Source organism: Cydia pomonella, chromosome 1, assembly GCF_033807575.1.
Source record: "Cydia pomonella isolate Wapato2018A chromosome 1, ilCydPomo1, whole genome shotgun sequence".
Lineage (NCBI taxonomy): Eukaryota > Metazoa > Arthropoda > Insecta > Lepidoptera > Tortricidae > Cydia > Cydia pomonella.
Window position 1 is genome coordinate 48,529,949 of NC_084703.1, and position 27,663 is coordinate 48,557,611.

Below are 27,663 nucleotides of genomic sequence, written 5' to 3' on the forward strand. Positions count from 1 at the left end.
TTAACAAATTTAACACATATCAGTGAAAGAATAAGGATCAAAGTCAAATGTCGTCAAGTTTTAATCACGTGTCGAAAGATGGCGGTAAATTTACTGTTGCTAAGTTTTCTTTGACAATCCGCCTCTATTTCAAATTCTCATTGCCGATATATTATGATAACCAACATCAATAAAGTGCCTTTAAAAAGAGTACACCAAATATCTTTACATATACTATACATATACTTTTTGTCGGCAAACAGGCCTATTCTAACGTACACTGGTATGAGAGAATGACATTTACTGATGTCACTCAGTTATCATCGCTCGTATTTTCTATGCATATACCTATTGGTGCGAGCGAGACGCACAATAACATGATTCAAATACCATTCTCTTGCAGTGTACATTCGAATTGGCCGGAAATATTAATCTTCACCAGGTAACTTACGATTTATAGGTACTGTTTCAGACTTCAAGATGAATACCGATATTTTATAACCGCTTTTATTACAGAGGGATTTAGGCGAAAATAAATAATTAAATTAAGTGATTCTGAGAGTAAAAGTACAAAACAATGTATAATAATTATTATGTATGTCGCCCTAATATGTTTGACATGAAATTTAGAAATATAAATTAACAGGACTTGAAATGATTACCTGAACAAAGGTTAAATAAAAAAACACAGCATAATATTCAGGTAAACCTTATTAAAAACGAATACTAGTTGAATTATAAAACGAATGAAAATTAGATAAAATGATCGCTCAATCGTAAAATCATGCATATACTCGCAATATTAGAAATTTAGTTTGGGTACATTTCTATTATGTATCTATAGTTAATGGCCCGTACGAATATTTTTTTCCCTCAAACCCCGAGCTGTTAAACAAGAGGTATTGTTTACTACTGTACTATACATATATGGGCCATTAAGTAATTTTGTAAATATACGTAAATAGACAAGTCTCGTTCCAATGTTCGACACCCTCATAATGAAGTTTCCGTTACGGTGCTGTGTCGAGCACTGGAACTATTTCGTTCTGGTCATGGTGCTAACCAGGCTTCCTAAACTTATAAGATCAATATATTCCTGTGATTCTAAATAATAAACAAAAAGAGACGCGGTCGAACGATAGAAAGAGCACGTTGTATGTTATTTTTAGAACCTCTTTTAAGGTCTCTTTCTATCGTATAGCCGCGTTTCTTATGACAGACCTGAGTGAGGTGCCTTATGTTTTGTTCAGCCGAAATGTTGTTACCGTTTTGTAATCAATTAAAGGAATGTTTTGATTTCAATGTGCAGTTTTATTTTTAATCTATTATTTATTTTTACCTGGCCATCGATCGTTACCGGTGTTGCAGCTTCGTCTGCCTGGAATGATGATTGATTCGTCTTTAGACTATCCTATGTCCGTTTCCGGGGCTTAAATTAAGTTCATGCCAATTATATCTTAATCGGTTCAGTTATGAAGACATTTGACATATATCTAAGGACTGGCCTTACGGACAAAAGCCACCTACCATTTATGACGTATTAAAAAAAACTACTTACTAGATCTCGTCCAAACCATAGAGAAATAAGAAGTAATAGAGTGATCACTACATACATCAGTTTTGTTTGCCGCGATATCTATTGTCGAGTAGCAGTACTGAGAGTTCCGCTACTCCATGCTAGATGTCGACTGCGTATATATTAAGCATTTTGGTACCAAAACTGATGTATGGAGTGAGCACTCTATTACTTCTTATTTCTCTATGTTCAAACCAAATTTCGGTGGAAGATTGCATGGTACACATATTTTTTTTTATTTTATCATTCTCTTATTTTAGAGGTTACTGGAGGGGGGGGGGGGGGGGGGACGACACACAATTTACCACTTTGGAAGTGTCTCTCGCGCAAACTATTTAGTATATTAGAAACCTCAATATCATTTTTGAAGACCTATCCATAGTTACCACACACGTATGGGTTTGATGATTAAAAAAAAATTTAGTTTCAGTTTGGGGAACCGTCAAGATTTAATGTTTTTTTTTTATATTTTTGTGTGAAACTCTTAATGCGGTTCACATAATACATCTACTTACCAAGTTTCAACAGTATAGTTCTTATACACTCGCGTGCAAAAGTATTGCATCACTTTGCATTTTTTCAACTGCACCCAATATCTTTGTAATTCTAGAGCCGATTCTGAAAATTTTGGTGTCAACTGAAAGCTTATAATCTAACGCATTACAAAATTGGGAAATTAAATGAAATTTCAAATCTAAAGACTGAAAAAAATCAGAAACTGAAAGTAGCGACATAATGGTCGAGAAATAAATTTAGGACAGTTAAGAATAAAAGTCATTTCCTGGTGTTGCCACCCCTAGCCCTCCTCACACAAATCAAGCGGTTTTCATAGACCTAATTAATTTTCTAATGAAATCTTGTGGAATAGCGTCCCACTCCTCCAGCAAGGCTCCCTTCAGCTCCTCAACATTGGCCGGGGCAGGATCCCGCTTCCGAATCCTCCTTTTCAGGTAGTCCCACACGTGTTCAATGGGGTTAAGGTCCGGGCTCATCGCTGGCCAGTCCATGGTGTCGATGCCCACTTCGAGAAGGTAGGCTGCGGTGGCCCTAGCGGTATGACACGGGGCATTATCCTGCATTAGGATGAACCCCTCATCAAAAATACCGGCATAAGGAACAACATGTTCCTCCAGGAAGTCAGTAATGTATTTTGCAGCGGTCAATCCACCGCCACGGCCCCCGCCAGGCACGAAAACCAGCTCTGTTCGCGCGTCGTAGGAAACGCCGCCCCAGAACATCACGGATCCACCGCCATAGGCGACACTTTCGGAGAAGCAACATTGGGCGAACCGTTCTTCTGGCCTTCTGTAGACTCTTCCTCTTCGGTCACATCCATTCAAACATATTCTGCACTCGTCCGAGAAGAGAACTGGGGTCCATTGCTCAATGGTCCAGTCCATATGATTTTCTGCAAACTCTCTTCGGGCTGTACGGTGTCGCGCCAGCAATCTGGGCCCCGTTGCAGGCCTCCTGGGTGTCAAGTTCGCTATCTTGAGTCTTCTCCTTATTGTCCACTCACTGGCAGCCACTCCTCGTATCTCACGCAGACGTTGCTGGATGGCAACGCTTGTCAGGTGTCGATCTCGGAGAGATGTTGTGACACTGAAGCGGTCGGCCCTCTCTGATGTACACTTTTTGCGGCCGCTTCTTGGTCTTGAAGTAAAGGATCCAGTCCGTTGGAACCTCTGGTAAACTCTGCAAACTGTAGATTAACTTAATTCAGCGTGGCAGCTACTGAACGTTGGCTACGCCCCTCTTGCAGGAGCTGGACGACTTGGCGGACTTCAGCTTCAGTGGTTTCCATTTTTTACAGGTCTTCTTCACGGGAAAATATGCGGAGATGTGTACCGGTCAACTTTTGATAAGTGACTGATAACAACCCCTCCCCTACCCCCCGTTTTATAGGGGTCAAGGGTAGCGCAACTCGTGCGCGTGATAACGCGAAACCGCTCACAAATCGGGAAAATGCCGATAATTTGAAAAATACTCGGCCGTTTTCCATGTTTTTTAACTTTTCGTAAAGCTAAAACTTCAAGGGACATGATCCCATTAAAATAATTAATCGAAAATAACCGGTTTACAAAATTATTGGGTATAGTTGAAAAAATGCAAAGTGATGCAATACTTTTGCACGCGAGTGTAGTTTCGGAAAAAAGTGGCTGTGACGGACGGACAGACAGTTTTTTGCCATTTGGCTACGGAACCCTAAAAATGCTTCATACAATAATTTATTTTCTTCCCCAGTTGAATTTGTTATGGTTTTGAACTGGTTTTAATAATAAAAAAATATTAATAACAAAACGGTTTATTTTCCTTCTCTTCAATAAAAAAAAACATAATATTCAGTACCAATCATCATTTTATCAAAGGGTGTATATAGCCGGGTAAGCATCTGCCGTTAGCGAAAAAAAAATCCTTTTACTGGATTATTAACCCCCTATATATGTAGTGCTTTAACCAAAAATTAAGCCTTAAATGATTCTGGATTTAATAAAAAAAGCAAGAAAAAAATAATAATATTTTATTACAGCCGAAGTACTAATCCGATTTCTTTGTAATTTGTGTATGTTGTACATACAATTAATCATTTTCTGAAAAAAAAAAATTATCTCTTAAAAATAGTAAAACATTAAAATAAAAAAATTCAGAAAATTAAAAAAAATACGTGCGAGTTTGCGACAGTTATCAAATTTACATATTTCATGTAGAATTTAATGTTTAAATATATTTTTTTCAAAAATTAAAATTGCAAAAACATATGTTAAATTAAATTATTATTATTATTAATTAAATTGTATTATTAAATTCTAAATCAAATATATAAATTTGATAACTGTCGCAATCTCGCACGTAATATTTTAATTTTTCTGAAAAATTTCAACTCAATTTTTTACTATTTTTTCAAGAGATAATTCAATATATATTTTTTCAGAAAACGACCTTAATTGTATATACAACATACCCAAATTACAAAGAAATCGGATTATATAGATAATCGTATTTTGGCTGTAATAAACTAAAAATGCAACGAATATTCGGCCACAATTACACTATTCGGCCGAATACCGAATAGTATGTTAACACGTAGATAACCGTAAACGAGAGGTGAAAAAGTAACAAACTACAAGTAATCAATTATTAAAATCAGTATAATCCTTCAGACTACCTTTATATTCATAGATAGAACAAAAACATGAGAAAAATAATACAATATAATTCGGCGGCCGAATATTTGGCTATTCGGCCGATGGCTCCGCCGGATATTCGTTATTCGGCCAAGCCACTATTCGCTGCATCTCTAATTAAAACCAGAATCATTTAAGGTTTAATTTTTGGTTCAAGCACAACATATATATATATGGGTTAATAATCCAGTAAAAGGAAATTAAATTTTTCGTTAAGGGCAGTTTGGCTATGCTTACCCGGCTATACTCTTTACCTTGCCATGGTAAAACTACATGTTTGTATTGTTTTACAACTTTTCTGTGTGTCATCATATTAATACCTTTAATATTAAAGAAACTGGTAGAAACTATCTACCAGTTTTTGGTTACAAAATAAAGATATTAATATGACGACAGACAGAAAAGTTGTAAAATAATACAAAAAAGTAGTTTTTACCATTATTATTATTATTATTAAAGCCTTTATTATACGAACTGTTGGCAGTCTATTTAACAATTCCTTATTATATTAACAATTCCTATGAACATGTTCGTAAGGTCTTTTGACCTAGGCCTCTTCCGAATCGCCTTTTTCTATTATATTTAGGTATTTGTCCAGCATTTTCTTCCATTTTTGTCTATCTATTGCCATTTCTTTCCAGTTTTTTCCTACTGTTTCTATGAGGTCTTTTTCCCATCTTGTTTTTGGTTTGCCCTTTTTTCTTTTGCCAACTTTTGGATTCCAATTCGTAGCTATTTTTGTCCATCTGTTATTTTTCATTCTGGCTATGTGCCCTGCCCAATTGTATTTTTGCTTTAAAATATGTACTGCCGCGTCTCTAAATTTAGTTCGCCTTCTTATCTCTATGTTTCTAACTCTGTTAGTTAATTTTATGTTAAGGACACTTCTCTCTATTGACCGTTGACATACTTGAATTTGTTTGATGAGATCTCCTGTGAGTGACCATGTTTGACTGCCATATGTAAGACAGGGTAGTATGCATGAATCAAAGGCTAGTTTTTTGAGTTTCATTGGTATTTTATTCTTGAATATATCCTTCATAGACCAATATTTCTTCCATGTCTGTCCAATTCTTCTTGCTATTTCTTTATTTGTGAAAGATACTTGTTTGTTAGTTTTTACCATGGCAAAGTAAATTTATAGGAATTTATACCAATCTATTAATAAATATATAAAAAAATAAGAATCAGGCACAAGCGTGGTCTTTACACCTACACAACCTGTACACGAGTGCTGTGTTTCTCATCTGAACCAGTTTGGATGGCTATATCTTTCTTCTTTTTGCGCGACGGTGCAAAAAGAAGAAAGATACAAGCACGAAGAAAGATAGATAGAAGCACGTGAATCTGGTCTTCTTTTTTTCGAATGGCAAATCTTTATTTTTGGCTTCCGCGGACGACACGGACACATAATTCTAGCATGATCAACACATGTTGTCTTCTACACTTGTTTCGTTTTCTTCTTCCATAGAAGCGGTGATTTCCTTTCCATCTTCAAGTTTATTTGCACCTGCAAATATACAACATAAAGTCAAACCATGTTAGAAGAAAATAACTTATGCTGGGTCCTTACGTATAATAATACTTAAGAATAAAATAACACTTATCTATCATACATTTATAAGCGTTACATAAAATGTCTCCACACAGCTTTACAGGAGGACAGGAAGAGATCATTATTAGAAATAAACAGTTTTAAAATGTTGTCTAGTAGTTCATGTTTTTATAATAGAATCAACACATGAGAGGGTTGTTGTTGAGATTCAAGATGGCGAAGACGTCTCGAGAATAGCCAGATCCACACAGAGCAAGCATACGCGCGCGGCAATTTCCTCACGCACAAAATGGGCAGTGCAGATGTGCCTCGGCCGACGCGGCGCGTGCGTGCATGTAGTTTATAGTGTAACAATAGCTTATTATGCAGTGAACTATCGTGGAAGTGTGCTGTTAATGAAAAACTAATCTTGAAACGCGTTTAACCATGATTTAATCAACACCCGGCAATCCATCGTGGCTTTTAGTGAAGTCCAGCTATCTCTTAACTAAAAGCAACTACCGATCAATGTCATGCTCTACAAACACACTTAAAACTTACAACGTAACTTGACATTGGCAAAATCATAGATTTGATGGAAACCATATTTTAAAAGAAGGAGAAGAACACATGAGAGAATCATGTGTTGATTTTTATTTGATGGGGATGCGGTAGTTGACTATTTATTTAGCGTGTTGACTAAGGCCCCTGACTAAAGTATAAGAACAACGAAGAAATTGTCTTGATTATTATTATGAATATGGCGATACACACGTAGTACATAAGTAAAAAAGTATCAAAATGATTTTAGGGTTGTTGCATCAGTGTGTCTCTCTTCATAGATCCATATAATAACTTCAATAAATTTTCCCAGTGTGAATTGTATGTGTAATCAGTAAATACGACTTCATTTCTTTTAAAGACTATGGCTTCAGTCCAGTGGGACTATTTCGCCAATATCAAGGTATTGGGAGCTTTGTACGGTTAATACAAGACAGTGTACGGTGATTTTATTATCTTCATTTTCTGCTCCTTTTATACTACTACTGGCCTTAGCGTCTATTTCAGACGATCTATGGTGCAATGTCTAGAGACATTACACCGCCTGGGACGGAGTTAAGGAAAACGCAGGGATGCCCAGCACCTGCGCCACCCTCTCGACGTCACTGGCCGGACCCACAGGAAAGGCAAGCCAATACGTGTGGAGCTTATCTAGGAGAAGGAAAACTCCAAAATCAAACCCGGGACGGAGTCCCCGTTAGGCGTGAGTAGGGTCCTTTTATAATTCGTCAGTATCAAGGTATTATGTGCTTCAGATTTCAGATACGACTAAAATTGTACGGTTAGTACAAGTAGTGTAAGGTGATTAATCAGCATTTGTAAAGCGATAGCCGGACTTTACAAGTAGCACGTGGACTGCCGGCCGTTCACTCCAAAATGGTGTTTGAACGCGTTTCAAGATTAATTCTTCATTGACTGCACACTACCACATTAGTTTACTGTATAATAACTATAATAAGCTATCGATATTACACTTTAAACAATATCATTGAGCAAAAAACAAAGTAATTAATCACGAGGCGCGACCATCAAAATGGCGCTCGAACCGGAAGACCAGTACTTAAATGCGAACCAAGTTTTAAAGTTCTTGACCTAAAGATAATCTTTTGATCACACTTACTTGTCATAGCTTCAAATGATTGATAATGCAGGACTTGTTTGATGTTTCTCTGTGCCCGGACATACCGGACATATTACCGCCGCCAGACCCTCGTGTTTCTCTAATCTCCACAAGCTCCAAATCTTTAATGCAAAGAGCATAATCACTATCAATCAATTTTTCGTGTTATGGCTCCATCAAGGTGTTGATGATTCTGCCAATGTCGACTTGTCGAGGTTGGATAAGACACGGCTAGTATATGAATCTTATCATATTACGGTCATAGGTCACTACGTTTTCTTTTTTTTTTCTTTTTTCTTTTTTTTTTTTTTTAATATGGCTTACTGTTGATTGCCAGTGTCATGTCGATTTATTTCTGATAAACTTATTTCGGGGGCGCGAATTTTTATCAGACATAAGGTTGCTAATCCAAATGAGAATGTAGGAACGACAGTAAATTTAGATGTAAAGAAAAATCAAAACATTAGTACAATATATAAGTAACTAGGAATAAATGAGCCAATTGAAATTAAATCTTTAATTTGTTAAGATTACAGAAAGAGACTAGGGCCACCAAAGTGTCCCTATCCTTAATTTGCAACAACTCGAAAATGTGAGTAGGAAAAGAAACTTTTAAACTTAAGAGATCCGCATAAAAATCATCATGTTTATATAAAGGACAAGCAAAGAAAATGTGATTTAAGTCACCTTCGTCTACTCCACATTCACACAGAGAGGAGTCTCGAACATGGATTTTTTTTTAAGTGGGCGGGAGTGCAGCAATGGCCCAGTCTCATTCTTATAACTGTGGAGCAGAACTGTTTTTGAATAAAAATCTTGGAGAACCAAGGTTTTCTGGGAACGTCAGGTTGTACGAGGTAATAAGGCTTGGTTCGGAACCGATTGGCGGCAGCCCAATTGGACGACCAAACCTGGAAGAGCCACCTAGCCGCCAGAGGGACTAAATCAAAACAATAGTTCCTAAAAGGAGTCTTATCACCACATACCACAGCTTCCTTAGCAACCCGATCGACTCGTTCGTTCCCTGCGACCCCTGAGTGACCTGGAACCCAGATCAAGGCAACCTCAAACCCCCTTTTTTTACAAATTAAAAGGTTCTCCTTAATTTGGAAAATAATAGGGTTGTGGAATTTGGTCGAAAAAGGGTTAGATAGAAGAGCTTGTAGGCAGCTACGAGAATCCGAGAAGATGATAGTCTTCCTAAGTTTGAAAAGAAGAATAAACTTTACACTTTCCAAAATGCCAATACACTCTCCAGTATATACAGACGTTTCAGGAGGGCATTTAATTTTTTGCACTATGTCATATTGAGAATGGAAAACACCTACTCCCACACAACCAGATGGCGACAATTTAGACGCATCACAGTATATGGAGTTCCAGTCATGCCATTCACGCGAAAGAATCTGACGTAGGTACTCATCTGCATGAGGATCATTATGACAAATATCAAAATTTAAAATAACACGAGGTTGATAAATTATAACAGCGTAGTTAAATTCATATAAAGGAAGGCGTCGAGAATGGAAAACTGGATCTTTGAGAGATTGAAATTTTCTAAGGCTATTCACAAGACAGGGTTGGTCAAGACGATTCAAGGCAGACGATGCTTTAAGTTCATATAAACGGTGAATGATTGGATGGTATGAAAATTGTAGCGATCGGAAAAAATAACTATCCGCTAGGAATTGGCGGCGCAAAACAAGAGGAGGTTCGACACACTCTACCTGCATGGCCACGATTGGACTAGACCTCATTGCACCTAAGATAATTCGTAACGCTTTAGATTGGATTAAATCAAGTTTTTTCAGTCCAGATTTATTCCCTGGAACCAATAGATGAGAGCCATAATCTAATATGCTTCGTACTGTAGCATTATAAATTAATCTAAGGGAAGTAGGATGAGCACCCCACCAAACTCCCGCAAGGCACCTGAGAGTGTTAAGCCCACGTTCACATTTTTTAACTAAATACTCAAAGTGTAAGTCTCCGTTCAGTTTAGAATCAAGAATAATCCCTAAGAATTTATAGGAGGCACGAAAAGGAATACTAGATAAGTTGATGGATACATTCAAGTTAGGTAAAGCTTTTTTACGAGTAAAAACGACAGCACAACATTTAGAAGGGGAGAGAGACAAACCATTATTAGAAAGCCAGTTATTTAAAGACTGGAGGGAGTTGTTGATAGACGCACATGCAGAAACCAGGTTTTTATTTGTGGAGTAAATTAAGAGATCATCTGCATATTGAAGAATTTGGCAGCCAGAAACAGACCCTTCCAAATCGTGTGTATATAAATTGTAAAGTAAGGGGCTCAGGACAGATCCCTGAGGTAATCCGCGCCATACTAGTCTTGATGGGTTAATGAGAGGGTCTTTACCCCGGAAAGAAATTTGTCTTTCTGAAAGGAGGTTACCCATAAGACAGGCCAACCTCACCGGAATTCTCAGACTACGGAATTTTTCTCGGAGAATGGGGAGTTGAACATTGTCGTAAGCAGCCTCGACGTCCAGGAATACAGCAAGAACCGAGGCACGATTTGAAAAGGCTAGCCTTATATCAGTAGTGAAAATGGCCAGGCTATCAATTGTACTTTTTCCCTTTCGAAACCCATATTGGGATTTTCCTAAAAGTTCATGACTTTCAAGAAACCATTCCAATCTATTCTTGATGAGATGCTCTAAAATCTTGGTTAGAACAGAGGATAAGGCTATAGGTCGGTACGATTGTGGGTCATTAGGGTCCTTTCCCGGCTTAAGAATGGGCATTACCAGTTGAGATTTCCAGGACCGAGGCGGCCGGCCCGAAAGCAAAATAAAGTTTAATAGGCTAAGGAAATATTTAAGGAATCTATCACCAGCTTTAGAAATAAAAGAATAGGGGATTCCATCATGCCCTGGGGCGGAGTCTTTTACCGCTCCCAGCACATTCTTGAGCTCCAGGAGAGAGAACAATTGATCTAAGGGATCAGATGAATGATTATCTAGCAAGCCTATAGGGGAGTCCAGAACTCCTGGAACATATGGAGGAGCGATTTTAGCTAGAAAGGATTCAGCCCATTGTAAAGAATTAGGGTGAGGACATTTACAAGGGTTATAAGATCTTCTAAATTTTCTAATATTATTCCAGACAATTGAATTAGGAGTAGAGGGACTTAGAGACGAACAGAAACATTTCCACCCTTCAGACTTCTTATTGTTAAGCAAGGTTTTGGTATCCGCCATAATTTTTCCCAGGGCTTCGAAATTCTCAGATGACATATTTGCGGCATACTCCCGCTCTGCCTTCTTTCTAACCTTGACAGCTTTAGTGCAATCATTATCCCACCAAGGGGGAGAAGCCAGCTTGCCCACAACTGTATTTTTAAGAGGGAAGGTCTTATCAGCAGAAATCTTAATAGCTGCAACTAGAGCATCAGAGCACACCTCTAAAGAAAGTGGAGTAATAGGAGGAAGATGTAACGTTTCGTAATCCAAAAAATTTCTGTATCTATCCCAATCTGCGCCGTTGATATTATAAACTAATAAGGGACAGCTTATTGTAGGCCTTTTACAGGAAACAAAAGGAAGGCCAAGTAAAATTGGGAAGTGATCGCTTCCATAAGTGCTGTCCAGGACTTCCCAGGTAATTCGAGATGCAAGAGAAGGAGAGCAAAGGGATAAATCCACTGCACTAGCTGATTGATTCGGTAGAGAGCGCCGGGTGGGAGTACCTGAGTTTAGTAGACATAAGTTGCATTTGTCCAATATATCTAATAGAAACTGTTCTCCTAGAGCATCATCATTTTTCTCACAACCCCACAAGACATGGTGGATATTAAAATCCCCGAGTACAATAATAGGCTGGGGGAGTGGTTCTATTAACTTTCTAAGTGATTTAAGAATGTTAGAAGAAGGATCAGGAATATAAAGAGATAAAAAGGTAATGCCTTCTACACGAGCACAAGTTGCGTGAAATTTAGGGCTATTATTAGGTAAAGGAATAGGTAAGAAGGAGATATGGTCTCTTATGAAAAGGGCACACCCAGCACGTCCATCAGCCCGACAGTCCAATATAGAACAGTAACTGGGAATTTTGAAGTTAGAACTTTCCTTTAGCCATATCTCTGATATGGCTAAAATAGATGGATTGTGTTTATTGATAAGGTGGAGTAACTCTTGTTTTTTATTGGTTACACTGCGACTATTCCACTGTAGAATTACTTGATCCATTATGACTTAGCAAAGATGAAATAAAAGGCGCTATGTGGGAAAGCAAAGAAGGGTTAGCCAAAGGGCTGGCGGGGGAAAACATTTTAACAAATCCTGAAATCAATTTTATTATTTCTGAAACTATGAATTGTTCATTAGGTGAATGCTGATTAAGGAAGACTGGTCTGGATTCAACTACCGGGTCCCTTGTTAAAGCCTCATGAGCTCTTTTATCATACCCTTTTTCGAGGAGAGGGGGAGTGCGAGGTTGACGGAAAATAGTTTTTTTATAAGAATGTGGTTGAGAAGAGGAAGAGCAAGAAGACACTACATTGGCATAAGATTTATGGGTGACTTTAGCGTGACGATTTAAGGCCTCAATGTACGAAATATTCTCTACCCCCATGGTTTTTTTTAATATTAATCTGCCGAGTATATTCGGGGCAAGATTTGCTGTTGGCTGTGTGACCTGCCCCTAATCCCTGAGGGCAAACACAGCAGAACGGTTGGGGTTCACCATCGCCATTACAATTGCCTCCCTGATGAGCGCCACCGCAACGGAAGCATCTAGGAAGAGATCTGCATTTTTCTTTGGTATGTCCATATCGACAGCAGTTGAAGCATTGAATAGTTGGAAGTTGATACTGCTCAACCAATAAGGAGTTCAAACATAAAAATACCCTCTTAGGTAGGGTTTGGCCGTCAAAAGTGATAATTACCGTTTCTGATGGAAGCCATGAATGTGAGCCGTCTTGATTCGTTTTTTTAAAATTGAGGCGTCTAATTTTGATAGGGACAGGGCCTCCTGAGTTTAAGGGAGCCTTGAGGTTGTCGAGAATCTCCTCAGGAGACCAGTCGGCAGGAATACCTCGAACCAGTCCCAGCCTTGTGACATTAAAAGTAGGCACAAATGCCTTGTAGTTATTGTGAGTTAGGGTGGTAGATTCCAGAAACAGGTTGGCATCTTCAGCGGAGTGGAAACTGATCGACACTCGATTTCGCCCGATTCTTTTTACTGACCCCTCGACAATATTGGGGAATTCTCGTTTACGGTTTTGTAAGAACCGCCCGAAGGCCACAGGGTGGAGAGTTACTCCTGAATCTAGAGCCGTTTCAATTTTTTGGACGTAAACCAAAAAGGGACCCTGATCATTGGTTGTATATTTTATGCGCCCAATGGGCGTAAGGGGAGAAGAAGGAGTCTGAGAGGGAGTATTATTTTCCTGTGGGTCTATTAGATGAGCCGGTGGAGTTGCGGCATGAGACTGGGCTAACGCGTGACTGGGCGATTGCTGACCTGGCGGGATTTGACTTTCCTCCGAACTGCAATGAGGCTGACTAGAATCCATATTTGAGACGTCCGACCATCTGTCGGGAGGGCTGGAGGACCTGGATCGGGCCCCCCTTACCTTTATTCGGCATTTTTTCGTTGCGTTCCTTCAATTCCTTACGTTTCTCCCTTTCACGCCGATATATTTGATCCATTACGGGAATGGAAGACTTAGAAGAATGCGTATTTTCGAATTTCTCATGGTGGGCTAAACTAAACGTTAAAGAGCTTCTAAGTTTTCCATCTCCCGGACGGTTCAAAGTAACGTCCTCGTTCATGAGGAGTCACTAAGGTTGCCATGGGCAACCCCCTACAAACTAAAAAAAAAAAAATCACTACTATTTACGTGATTATTATTACTTCTTACCACAATAATTGGATTAGCAACGTAAATTTAGTTAAGTTTTGAGATAATTTTACCAGTTGCAAATGGAGTTGACGCCAAAAACCTAAAATATTTTAAAAATTTTCGACCATCCGCCATCGACACTCAACTGACCTCATTCAACCTACGTTTTCTTTAATGGATTTCTCTCATTCTCTCATAGACATACAATATTTCTCTGAACTACATAGACATACAATATAACCTGAACTATGATTCAACAATGTTGCCATGCGCAAAAATCATCATCATCAGTCCAGACGAGAACAAGTTTTCGTCAATCTGATTAAATTGTCCGATAAATGAGACGAAGTTTTATTAAAATGACAGAGAAGTGCCTGCAATCTGCGAACTTAGATTTTCGCGTTTAGGTACAGTACAGCCCTGGTGGTGTGGAAGTGATCTACCGATTATGACCAATATTATTGATGAAGCGCCAATTACATCCACACTTCGATATTTTCACGAAATCAGTCCCGATTTCGGGCCAGATAAGCGTTTTCTTTTCACGGAATATCAGCTCATCGTTAACAATATTTGAAATGTAAAAAATACTTTTCTTTAATTGCCAAAAATGTTTGCAAATGAACCATATTTTTACATTTCAAATATTATTTTTTAATTAAGTTTCATTTCTCCACTACCGAAAGGTTGTCTGGAAGAGATCGCTCTGTAGCGATAAGGCCGCCTGTTGTTTACCTCTATCTTCATGTATTATATGTGTTTACATGTACATTAATTGTATTGTATTGATAAGTCCGTGATTGTATATTGTAAACGATGTGCTTATATTTGATGAAACGGAAAAATATTATTTCTCGGGCCCGAAATCGGGTCTGATATCAGGCCTGATAAGGTGTGGACGTAGTTGGCACTTGATATAAACTTCACTTCCCGATTTCGGGCCCGAAATCAGTTCCGATTTCGGGCCTGATAATCGTTTTCGTTTCAAGGAATATTAGCACATCGTTAACGATATTTGAAATGTAAAAATACTTTGGTCTCTAATTGCGAAAATTGATCAATGTTTCACATTGACGTATTAAAAGAAGAGAACGCCTAATGCGAAAGAAATATGTCAATATATATATATATGGAGCAAACTGACATTAGGCAATGCGCTCTGGTAAATGCCAGTGTTGACCGTAATTGTTAATTCCAATTAACCATTAACCAATTGCATTAACCATTAATTCCGCAATTAGTCAATTGCATTAAGCATTAATTGAATTAAGGTTAATTAGAATTAAATTTTTGATATGTTAATTAAAGTTAAATTAATTACAATTACTCTCAATTGCATTAACGTTTAATGGAATACAATAATTTCGTAAATCATTAATGTTACTATTATTTGAAAGCATTCAATGAATTATAAGATCGTGATTTTTTTAAATGAAACTCATCAAAATGACCCTGAACCCTGGCAGTACGTAGTGGAGCTCAGATTTGGAGCAACATAGACACACGCCGATTTTGGTTACCCGACACGTCTTGAAGAGCAATTGGGAGAGCAGTACCCAAGATAGAGCTGATGATGAACCCTGGCAGTACCTTGGAACTCAGGTTTGGTGCAACATACGCACACGCTGTTTTGGTCATCCGACTCGTCCTGATGAGCACTTGGAAGAGCAGTACCCGTACATACATAGGTACATTGCAAGTTAATAAAAAGCTTGTAATATTCGGGTTGGGTTCTCACAGTTTACGGGGGATACAATTAATAAAATAACCATATACATATAACCAAAGAAAATGGCGTTTTATTTAAGCCGAGGCAATGTCAGGGCGCGACAAAAAGTCGACAAAAATTTCAAATAACACCTACTTACGAATACTATACATTTAAGAATAAAAATACTTAGTTCGAAACCGGACTTTGTACAGTAGTAAAATCAATATACAAACGGTAGACGAACGGACGACACAAACAATATTATAATAATTAATAACATTTAATAATCAAAATAATTATTACACAAAACTGACCTGTAACAACTCCGGTTTCGTTTAAAAACTGCCAAACGAAAATTAAATATAATTTACATTAATTATATGGCATTTACAGCTAAATAATAAATATGTAGGATTGTACATCAAGGGGAAGCGAGACAGGCGCGACGTAGAGACCGCTCTCTTCGAACAACATCGAAATACAAAGTTTCGTCTATTCGCCTCTTTATCGCTCGGATACGCGATAGTGAAAGAGGCAAATAGACGAACGGATAAACGAAGTAAATCGCCGGTAGTCCTATAGTTATGCAATTTGCGGTGTGATAATGCCATTATTAATATCAGATGTCTATGAAATATGACCTTGACTGGCCGATATTACTACCAAGACCAAGATAACTCTGCTGCGATTTTTATCAAGGCTAGGAACTGGTTTTAGAAATACCGGTAAATACCGGTTTATTTTAGTTTTACTCCGAACTTTCATAACACGAACATTTTAACAATGTTATTGTAACCTAAATAAACTGGTTCTTTCGACGGCCGGCCTGGGCGGCTACCGGGAAAATTGAAATTCGTCAATTGCGGCCATTTTTCTCTGTCACTCTAATTACGTTTTAGTGAGAGTAAAAGAGAAAGATCCCCGCAATTTGCGAATTTCGGTTTTCGCGGTAGGCCCCCTGGTGGTGAGCCGCGTAAACAAAGACACCGACATAGGAAGAAATCGGTTTTTATTATTCTAAACCGGTTGAACTGACAAGAACTTTATGGAAATGTTCTCCTTAAAACCGGTTTAATAATAACGGTTTCACAAACGGAACCGAAATTAAAAGGTTTTGCGTCAAGTACATGACGGTTTGGAAATATAACCGGTTTCCGAGCCTTGATTTTTATAGCACACACGTGTATCTATTATTTAAACGTCATAATTTCAATAGAAGTTTCTGGGCTATAAAAATCGCTGCAGAGTTATCTTGGTCTCCAGTAACGTGTTTAACAATATTAGGAACACAAAAAAAGTGTGAATGAAAAATAAATAACACAAATCGGTTGTAACATACAAGGTTACTATATCCTAAAGAGTTGCTTCTACGCCGTGTCTTTAGTTTGATACAATAGTATACAGTGCACACAACCTCTGTTCTCTCTGTCATCATTTCAATCTCAGCGTAAATACATTCAGCGGGCACCATATTTCGTTCCAGATAAAATTACACTCCAAAGGATTACAGAACTAGAAATTACAAACCTTTTCTCTGTAGTTGTACGACAAACAACTTCAATGATACGTGAACGAATACAAATTAAAGTAACTTGTAGAAAGTGTTAGTAATGAGACCAGGGCTATAACCGCGAACATCGGAGTTCGTCAACTGCGGGCATTTTTCTCTGTCACTCCAATTACGTCTTAGTGAGAGTAAAAGAGAAAGATCCCCGCAATTTGCGAATTTTGGTTTGACGCGGTAGGCCCCCAGCACCTTTCGCGTCGAATGATGATTCTATGACTTTTAATTGGAGTTATGACGTACAATATTTGTAGACATATTTCGGAAGTTCTGTACATTAATTTATTTAGGAATGTAACCTTTGAGTAATAAAAATACGGTAAAAACATATTTCTACATTTTTTTTTAATTTGCTCAAGAAAATTTCGTGTATACGAAGAAATTGTTATAGGAACTATCATTCGACGCGATATATGACGATCGACATAAGATTTTCAAATTTTTTTTTTCACCAATTTAGGGGATTAAGACAAACTTTCAATGAACGCTACTTTAACCCCCTTGGGGAATTGGTTTCTAAGAACGCCGAAATCACTTTTCTTATTTCCTAGATAGAATACCTGACCTGATAGAAGACGCCAATCTAAATTTAAATAATATTGGAAATGATCACATGACCCTTCATATAGTTTAGCATTAGACAGAAGGCAAGCGATTATGACGTGTCTTTTATTGGAAAACACTTTTAAGAAATAAGTCACGGCAAATATGTGACAATTACAAATAACATTTACATTATTTTGCTTTCAAAAGCAATAATTACTAATAAAAAAGCGTTTTTCTATAAAAAGACATGTCAAGATTGTTTACCTTTTTCCTAATGTTAAAAATAAAAACCAATTATAGTATCTGTCATCACATTTATCTTTTCAATCGGCGTTTCTCGATGTACTTGTCACACCCTTATATATTTACAGCAACAATACATGCAAGATGCGTAAAATCTATGACAATTTCGTGCTTCGAATTTGACAGGTAAACGTATGGCGCAGCCATCTGTTTTGGATGCCAAACTAAGGGGCACGTATTTTCCTTATACTGCACTCTATTACAATAAATTCTCTTTGATTTACAGTAAGGTTTACTGATTGTCGGTTAACTGTATGGAGTAAGAACATATTTAAGATAGTGGACTCTTCTCCATTCATACGTAGTGCCCATTTTCCTCATTAATCTTTTCGCCGCCACGTCAAAAATCGCACGTATACAAACCTCACCGAAACAACGACTTGATATAAAGTGGCGTGCGGGGCAGGTCAAGTACCGACTTAATATCAAGTCAATGGCGGCGAAAAGGTTAAAAACTAAAAACATCAAAATTAATAACTAAAAAAAATGTCCTTTGTTTGATTTTTTTATATACATGAAATTGCTGTTGCTAATATACATGAAATGGCGTAAATTATATTGTAAATGGCGAATAACAAGAGACCAAATTGGGAACTACATTTTGAAGAGCGGTCACGTGACTTCATCCCTTTTCCTCTTAACGAAATGATGAAACTCAAATACCGACTTTATAACGACGAACCTAATGTCATTTCACTTAAAAAACTATTTCAAAATTAAACTCTATAATTCAGACTGTAAGGTTATAATTTCACTGTCAATATCCCTACGCCCCTGCGAGCGTGTTATGGTCGCACTTATAGCGTCGAAGTAAGAACGTGAGAGATATCAGCGCTCAATCTTGTCTCTATCGAAGCGATAAGCGTGACCATTATATGCCCCTGTATTTGTATGGATCCCGCTATAATACACAATCTCGTATTAAATACTGTATCGCTTACATACAATAATACGCTTATAGATACGCGAATATAATGACAATAAATAGACAACTAGCCGATTGTTTCTCACAGCTCTTAATTGTATAGAAAATAGGAAAAATGCGGGTAGATGTAACATGGAAATAAAAATTTACCTCATTTTAACAAAAATCTATTTTTTTATAATTATTTTAAATAAGTTAATTCAAGATTAAACGCCCTATTGGCAAGTAGTTTGTTTAAAAATATATAGTATTATTTTTCATACAACATTATATATTTCTAATACGTTATTGCGTAAGGCAGGCCTGGTTTTGCAAAATTACAATTTAAGTTTGTGCGAGCGAGACAGCGCTATGCATATAGCTATCCTGCTCGCACACCGGATGACAAGTCAAATTGTAACTAGCTTCACAAATGGAGCCCTAAAAGTTAGGGGTTGTTAAAAATACAGGGGGGTGGGTTAAATCTACCTGCCTTTTTCAAGTCTGCCAGGCAAGTGCGCTGCTAGCTCGTAGATTACCTCCCGTAGATGGATTTTGCATTTAGACTCACCGCATAAAGTCACTCTTAGGGTGCGTTTCCACCGGAGGTTTTGGTTTGTTAAGAGTTAAGAACCAATATAATCGGCAATTTTCCATTAGTTCTTAACAAATACATCGCTACGCATCCTCGCACATCTATGGTAGAAACGCAGCCTCAACCATAGATTAATCAACTTCTTATAAAAGTTCGGATTTAAACCGAAATAAACTGGTATTTACCGCTATTTTTAAAATCGGTTCCGAGCATTGGCAAGAATATTTATTTACATTTAATACAATAAAAAAATTACATCATCCTTTAATAAACAACGTTTCGAAAAGATTTCCGGAGCGTTTTTAAATTTTATATATGTCATTAATATACGTGTTACACCAGCCACTGAAAGTAAAAGTTGCTCAGTATGATCTATACAACGTGTACCCACTCCATTTTCAGTGACTGGTGTAACACGTTGTATATCGGGGTTGTCGGGCTTTCCCACAGTTGAGGGGATATAATACAATCCATGAAATAAACGTACGACATAAGTCATAAGTGCTTGTGCGGTGAGAGCACAGATGTGAACAATCCTTAACCATCGTATTCTACATTTTGTACTGAGTCTGACTGAAATAGCACAACACGTACGTGCGTTTCCGTGAAAATACGACGGTAAAGGATTATCCACTACATGTAGTCTAATGCCACATCTACTAGGTAATCTACGGTTCAGCCGATACATAGCTACGGGACTAGGGTTGTTGCCGATTTCAGTAACACCCGATTAGTTACACACATTTCCTCGTTCGTATATACATTATAATCAAAATAATTGGATCTACTATTAAAAAGTTCACGGACGTGACACTCAAATCAATCATAAAATTGGTTATTTGATCTCGTAAAGTGAGCACTAACCCCATTATTCATAAACGTCTACTAAAGTTGCCAAGCCGCTGATAATCGTTTGTCCCTTTCCATCATATCAATACGTCGGAAAGGGACAAACGATTATTAGCGGCTTGTCAACTTTAGTAGACGTTTATGAATAAGGGGGCAAATAGATAGCCACGGCCAGGGTTAGAAGTTATCCAGATACTTATAGTCTTTAATAATTATCGCGATAAATATCGGATAATTATCACAGGAATGGATTTTGCTATATTTGAAGCAACTATCCACGTTCCAATTCACGCGCGATTTGTTTTTAAACATACCACATTTTATAAATTTCAGATTATTATCAAACCGATAATTATCAGTCATAACAATCACGATAATTATCATTTCGAACTGTGGTGACGGCCAAAGTGACCAAATATATCGAGACGCGCTCCTATTTCTATGGTAAGGACGCTGAGCACTGAGAATTTCGTCTGTATTGCACATAATACAATGTATTTTTGTCCCGCCGATGATGCCGGCGGTCAATGCCAGTAAATATAGACAGCAACCAGCAAAAACACATTCGGTCAGAGTGTTTAAACTGCAAAAGCGAGCCATACGCGTATTGGCAGGTGTGAACTCGAGGCACTCGTGCAAAGACCTTTTTAAAGACCGCTTTATACTCAGCAAGTAATAATTTTTGACATTATTTATATTTTCGACATAGATGGGTAATTGTTTTTTATTATTTATTTTTTCAATATTTAATTAATTATTATTATCTTGTACAGAGATGAGAGAAATAAATTAATCTATCTATCTATCAGCAATATTACGCGCGTGCGACAGACAGAATGGCGTGTCAATGTACGAAATTCTTCGTGTTTAGCACGCGGTGGCGGTGAACTCTTCGCTTGGCGTTTTGAAAGGAAGACCATATGGGGGTGGTGCCTTGATGTGGAAAAAAGGTGTTTTCTCGGCGGTAAAGGTGATACAGTGTAGTAGTGTACGGTTGGCTGCGATCAGTGTAAACGCAGGAGGGCGCTCGGTTCTAATATTCTCTGTGTATATGCCGACGGATGACATAACCAATTTACCCGAGTTTACGGAATGCCTTAGTGAGGTGTGCGCAATCATTGAAACTCAAAGTGCTGATTGTGTTTTTGTACTTGGCGATTTCAATGCCCATCCGGGGGAACTTTTCTTTAATGAGATGTGTGACTTTTGTGTGGAACACTCCTGGCGATGTGCTGACATTGAGTGGCTAGGCAGTGGTTCGGGGACATATACTTTCATAAGCGACGCTAATGGAAGTAGTAGGTGGCTGGACCACTGTTTGGTCGCTGAGTCAGCTTGGTTGACCGTCGTGGATGTAGAAGTTAAATATGATACCTATTGGTCGGATCACTTTCCAGTTATTTATAAATGTAATGTTAATTGTAATAAATAAAAATCGAATATTTCCAATAATAATTTTCAGGGAGCTTTTGGTCTCCCACGGTGAAGCGAAGAGGCAACCAGGGCCGGCCTGTTTGATCTGCCGGCTGGCCCGAGGAGGACGCTCCAAGTGGACTTGATAAGCCCGCTTGTGACGCGTTGGAGGTGGACCGTCGAGGAAGAGGAGTGTCGGTATTGCGATGAGCCGTTCTCCCTATCCTCGACGGCCGAGGTGGGATCGCAGGGGAAGAGGCGTGATGGTATCACGATGCGCCACTCTCCCTATCCCCTGCGACCTTGGCGGGGCCGTTCCGCTGTAGCGGCGTTGGTGGGGCTGCAGAGGAAGAGGAGTGTCGGTGTTACGGTGTGCCGTTCTCCATGTCCTCTGCAGCCGAGTTGTGGTTTGCGGCAGAACCATGGACTTCATCTGCCGCCGGGCGCTGGGGAGTTTTCTGGCGCCCGTGGCCTCCTTGTGGCGGGCTCGGGGGGGTCCGCTACACTGCAGGACGGAGGCCGAGGAGGAAGGCGCGTCGAACCATCTGGCGCGCCTCGCGTGAAGGGCTTTCGGGCATTCGCGAAGGAGCCGCTCGCGGGCAGCTGCCGCCGGTGGGGTCGCGGATGAGTACGCAAGCATTCCTGTAACCCCACCAATAAGGCGGCGAGGTGGCATATGGGGGGTTTTTAGTGGGTATACCGTGGGCCTCATTAGCCTAGACGGGAGTCCCACATAACCACACGGGTCACCCCCCGCACCCGGGTGGTATGCGGAATGCATTTTCCCCCATAGAAAAAAAAATAGATGAAATGATCGCTAGGCTCAGCAGCACGGGTATCGGATGTTCAATTGGCGGCACCATTGTTAACAACATCAGTTATGCAGATGATATGGTGCTGCTGTCTGGCGATCAGCGCTCTTGTCAAACTGTTAAAGATCTGTGAGGAGTATGCGGTGACCCATGGCCTGATGTACAACACTAAATAGAGCGAATTACTGGTTTTTAAGGCAGACAAAAAAGAGTATACGTCAGTTCCTGCCGTTTATTTGTGTGGTAAATGCTGTCACGTAGGTTCGCACGGTGTGACGGGGATGTCAAAAAGACCCTTTTTAAGGCTTTTTGTCAGTCCTTTTACGCGCCTTCTTTCTGTTCAATACAATGACGGATTCCGCATGCTGATGGGACTGCCACGTTACTGTAGCGCCTCGGGGATGTTTGCGGGGGCTAGAGTGGTCGCGTTCAGTGCGATAATCCGCAAACATACCGCCTCCCTCATGCGCCGGGTATGTGACAGTTCCAACAGCCTGCTTCAGCTCCTCCCTGGAAATCCGTCAGGTACATTTTGGAGGCACTGGAATGACGTACATATGAGTTCTAGAGCCACAGTGTACAATATTATGTAAAGTGCGTAATTGTTTAGACAGAAATAGTTTTTGTCAGTCCTTTTACGCACATTCTTTCTGGTCAATACAATAACGGATTCCGCATGCTGATAGGACTGCCACGTTACTGTAGCGCCTCGGGGATGTTTGCGGAGGCTACAGTGGTCGCGTTCAGTGCGATAATCCGAAAACGTACCGCCTCCCTCATGCGCCGGGTATGTGACAGTTCCAACAGCCTGCTTCAGCTCCTCCCTGGAAATCCGTCAGGTACATTTTGGAGGCACTGGAATGACGTACATATGAGTTCTAGCGGTACAGTGTACAATATTATATAAAGTGTGTAATTGTTTAGACAGAAATAGTTTTTGTCAGTCCTTTTACGCACATTCTTTCTGGTCAATACGATAACGGATTCCGCATGCTGATAGGACTGCCACGTTACTGTAGCGCCTCGGGGATGTTTGCGGAGGCTACAGTGGTCGCGTTCAGTGCGATAATCCGCAAACGTACCGCCTCCCTCATGCGCCGGGTATGTGACAGTTCCAACAGCCTGCTTCAGCTTCTCCCTGGAAATCCGTCAGGTACATTTTGGAGGCACTGGAATGACGTACATATGAGTTCTAGCGGTACAGTGTACAATATTATGTAAAGTGCGTAATTGTTTAGACAGAAATAGTTTTTGTCAGTCCTTTTACGCACATTCTTTCTGGTCAATACGATAACGGATTCCGCATGCTGATAGGACTGCCACGTTACTGTAGCGCTTCGGGGATGTTTGCGGAGGCTAGAGTGGTCGCGTTCAGTGCGATAATCCACAAACGTACCGCCTCCCTCATGCGCCGGGTATGTGACAGTTCCAACAGCCTGCTTCAGCTCCTCCCTGGAAATTCGTCAGGTACATTTTGGAGGCACTGGAATGACGTACATATGAGTTCTAGAGCCACAGTGTACAATATTATGTAAAGTGCGTAATTGTTTAGACAGAAATAGTTTTTGTCAGTCCTTTTACGCACATTCTTTCTGGTCAATACAATAACGGATTCCGCATGCTGATAGGACTGCCACGTTACTGTAGCGCCTCGGGGATGTTTGCGGAGGCTACAGTGGTCGCGTTCAGTGCGATAATCCGAAAACGTACCGCCTCCCTCATGCGCCGGGTATGTGACAGTTCCAACAGCCTGCTTCAGCTCCTCCCTGGAAATCCGTCAGGTACATTTTGGAGGCACTGGAATGACGTACATATGAGTTCTAGAGCCACAGTGTACAATATTATGTAAAGTGCGTAATTGTTTAGACAGAAATAGTTTTTGTCAGTCCTTTTACGCACATTCTTTCTGGTCAATACGATAACGGATTCCGCATGCTGATAGGACTGCCACGTTACTGTAGCGCCTCGGGGATGTTTGCGGAGGCTAGAGTGGTCGCGTTCAGTGCGATAATCCGCAAACGTACCGCCTCCCTCATGCGCCGGGTATGTGACAGTTCAAACAGCCTGCTTCAGCTCCTCCCTGGAAATCCGTCAGGTACATTTTGGAGGCACTGGAATGACGTACATATGAGTTCTAGCGGTACAGTGTACAATATTATGTAAAGTGTGTAATTGTTTAGACAGAAATAGTTTTTGTCAGTCCTTTTACGCACATTCTTTCTGGTCAATACGATAACGGATTCCGCATGCTGATAGGACTGCCACGTTACTGTAGCGCCTCGGGGATGTTTGCGGAGGCTACAGTGGTCGCGTTCAGTGCGATAATCCGCAAACGTACCGCCTCCCTCATGCGCCGGGTATGTGACAGTTCCAACAGCCTGCTTCAGCTTCTCCCTGGAAATCCGTCAGGTACATTTTGGAGGCACTGGAATGACGTACATATGAGTTCTAGCGGTACAGTGTACAATATTATGTAAAGTGCGTAATTGTTTAGACAGAAATAGTTTTTGTCAGTCCTTTTACGCACATTCTTTCTGGTCAATACGATAACGGATTCCGCATGCTGATAGGACTGCCACGTTACTGTAGCGCTTCGGGGATGTTTGCGGAGGCTAGAGTGGTCGCGTTCAGTGCGATAATCCACAAACGTACCGCCTCCCTCATGCGCCGGGTATGTGACAGTTCCAACAGCCTGCTTCAGCTCCTCCCTGGAAATCCGTCAGGTACATTTTGGAGGCACTGGAATGACGTACATATGAGTTCTAGAGCCACAGTGTACAATATTATGTAAAGTGCGTAATTGTTTAGACAGAAATAGTTTTTGTCAGTCCTTTTACGCACATTCTTTCTGGTCAATACGATAACGGATTCCGCATGCTGATAGGACTGCCACGTTACTGTAGCGCCTCGGGGATGTTTGCGGAGGCTACAGTGGTCGCGTTCAGTGCGATAATCCGAAAACGTACCGCCTCCCTCATGCGCCGGGTATGTGACAGTTCCAACAGCCTGCTTCAGCTCCTCCCTGGAAATCCGTCAGGTACATTTTGGAGGCACTGGAATGACGTACATATGAGTTCTAGCGGTACAGTGTACAATATTATGTAAAGTGTGTAATTGTTTAGACAGAAATAGTTTTTGTCAGTCCTTTTACGCACATTCTTTCTGGTCAATACGATAACGGATTCCGCATGCTGATAGGACTGCCACGTTACTGTAGCGCCTCGGGGATGTTTGCGGAGGCTACAGTGGTCGCGTTCAGTGCGATAATCCGCAAACGTACCGCCTCCCTCATGCGCCGGGTATGTGACAGTTCCAACAGCCTGCTTCAGCTTCTCCCTGGAAATCCGTCAGGTACATTTTGGAGGCACTGGAATGACGTACATATGAGTTCTAGCGGTACAGTGTACAATATTATGTAAAGTGCGTAATTGTTTAGACAGAAATAGTTTTTGTCAGTCCTTTTACGCACATTCTTTCTGGTCAATACGATAACGGATTCCGCATGCTGATAGGACTGCCACGTTACTGTAGCGCTTCGGGGATGTTTGCGGAGGCTAGAGTGGTCGCGTTCAGTGCGATAATCCACAAACGTACCGCCTCCCTCATGCGCCGGGTATGTGACAGTTCCAACAGCCTGCTTCAGCTCCTCCCTGGAAATCCGTCAGGTACATTTTGGAGGCACTGGAATGACGTACATATGAGTTCTAGAGCCACAGTGTACAATATTATGTAAAGTGCGTAATTGTTTAGACAGAAATAGTTTTTGTCAGTCCTTTTACGCACATTCTTTCTGGTCAATACAATAACGGATTCCGCATGCTGATAGGACTGCCACGTTACTGTAGCGCCTCGGGGATGTTTGCGGAGGCTACAGTGGTCGCGTTCAGTGCGATAATCCGAAAACGTACCGCCTCCCTCATGCGCCGGGTATGTGACAGTTCCAACAGCCTGCTTCAGCTCCTCCCTGGAAATCCGTCAGGTACATTTTGGAGGCACTGGAATGACGTACATATGAGTTCTAGCGGTACAGTGTACAATATTATGTAAAGTGTGTAATTGTTTAGACAGAAATAGTTTTTGTCAGTCCTTTTACGCACATTCTTTCTGGTCAATACGATAACGGATTCCGCATGCTGATAGGACTGCCACGTTACTGTAGCGCCTCGGGGATGTTTGCGGAGGCTAGAGTGGTCGCGTTCAGTGCGATAATCCGCAAACGTACCGCCTCCCTCATGCGCCGGGTATGTGACAGTTCAAACAGCCTGCTTCAGCTCCTCCCTGGAAATCCGTCAGGTACATTTTGGAGGCACTGGAATGACGTACATATGAGTTCTAGCGGTACAGTGTACAATATTATGTAAAGTGTGTAATTGTTTAGACAGAAATAGTTTTTGTCAGTCCTTTTACGCACATTCTTTCTGGTCAATACGATAACGGATTCCGCATGCTGATAGGACTGCCACGTTACTGTAGCGCCTCGGGGATGTTTGCGGAGGCTACAGTGGTCGCGTTCAGTGCGATAATCCGCAAACGTACCGCCTCCCTCATGCGCCGGGTATGTGACAGTTCCAACAGCCTGCTTCAGCTTCTCCCTGGAAATCCGTCAGGTACATTTTGGAGGCACTGGAATGACGTACATATGAGTTCTAGCGGTACAGTGTACAATATTATGTAAAGTGCGTAATTGTTTAGACAGAAATAGTTTTTGTCAGTCCTTTTACGCACATTCTTTCTGGTCAATACGATAACGGATTCCGCATGCTGATAGGACTGCCACGTTACTGTAGCGCCTCGGGGATGTTTGCGGGGGCTAGAGTGGTCGCGTTCAGTGCGATAATCGGCAAACGTACCGCCTCCCTCATGCGCCGGGTATGTGACAGTTCTAACAGCCTGCTTCAGCTCCTCCCTGGAAATCCGTCAGGTACATTTTGGAGGCACTAGAATGACGTACATATGAGTTCTAGAGCCACAGTGTACAATATTATGTAAAGTGCGTAATTGTTTAGACAGAAATAGTTTTTGTCAGTCCTTTTACGCACATTCTTTCTGGTCAATACGATAACGGATTCCGCATGCTGATAGGACTGCCACGTTACTGTAGCGCCTCGGGGATGTTTGCGGAGGCTACAGTGGTCGCGTTCA

The 27,663-nt window shown here is 40.3% G+C and overlaps 1 protein-coding gene and 1 long non-coding RNA gene across 2 annotated transcripts in view; both read right to left on the reverse strand.

Annotated features, from left to right (window-relative positions):
• Nucleotides 1–5,394: 5,394 nt before the first annotated feature.
• LOC133525774 (uncharacterized) lies at nt 5,395–14,071 on the reverse strand. Its single transcript, XR_009800630.1, has 3 exons — nt 13,985–14,071; nt 7,956–8,224; nt 5,395–6,250 (listed from the first exon to the last, which is right to left on the reverse strand). It is a non-coding gene; the product is annotated as an uncharacterized LOC133525774 (long non-coding RNA).
• Nucleotides 14,072–15,597: 1,526 nt separating this feature from the next.
• Nucleotides 15,598–27,663, reverse strand: part of LOC133528814 (EEIG family member 2) — a 178,607-nt gene continuing 166,541 nt past the window's right edge. The window contains exon 15 of the transcript XR_009801061.1: nt 15,598–27,427. The gene's annotated coding sequence lies outside the window, so the exon portion shown is untranslated. The remainder of the gene's footprint in view (nt 27,428–27,663) is intronic.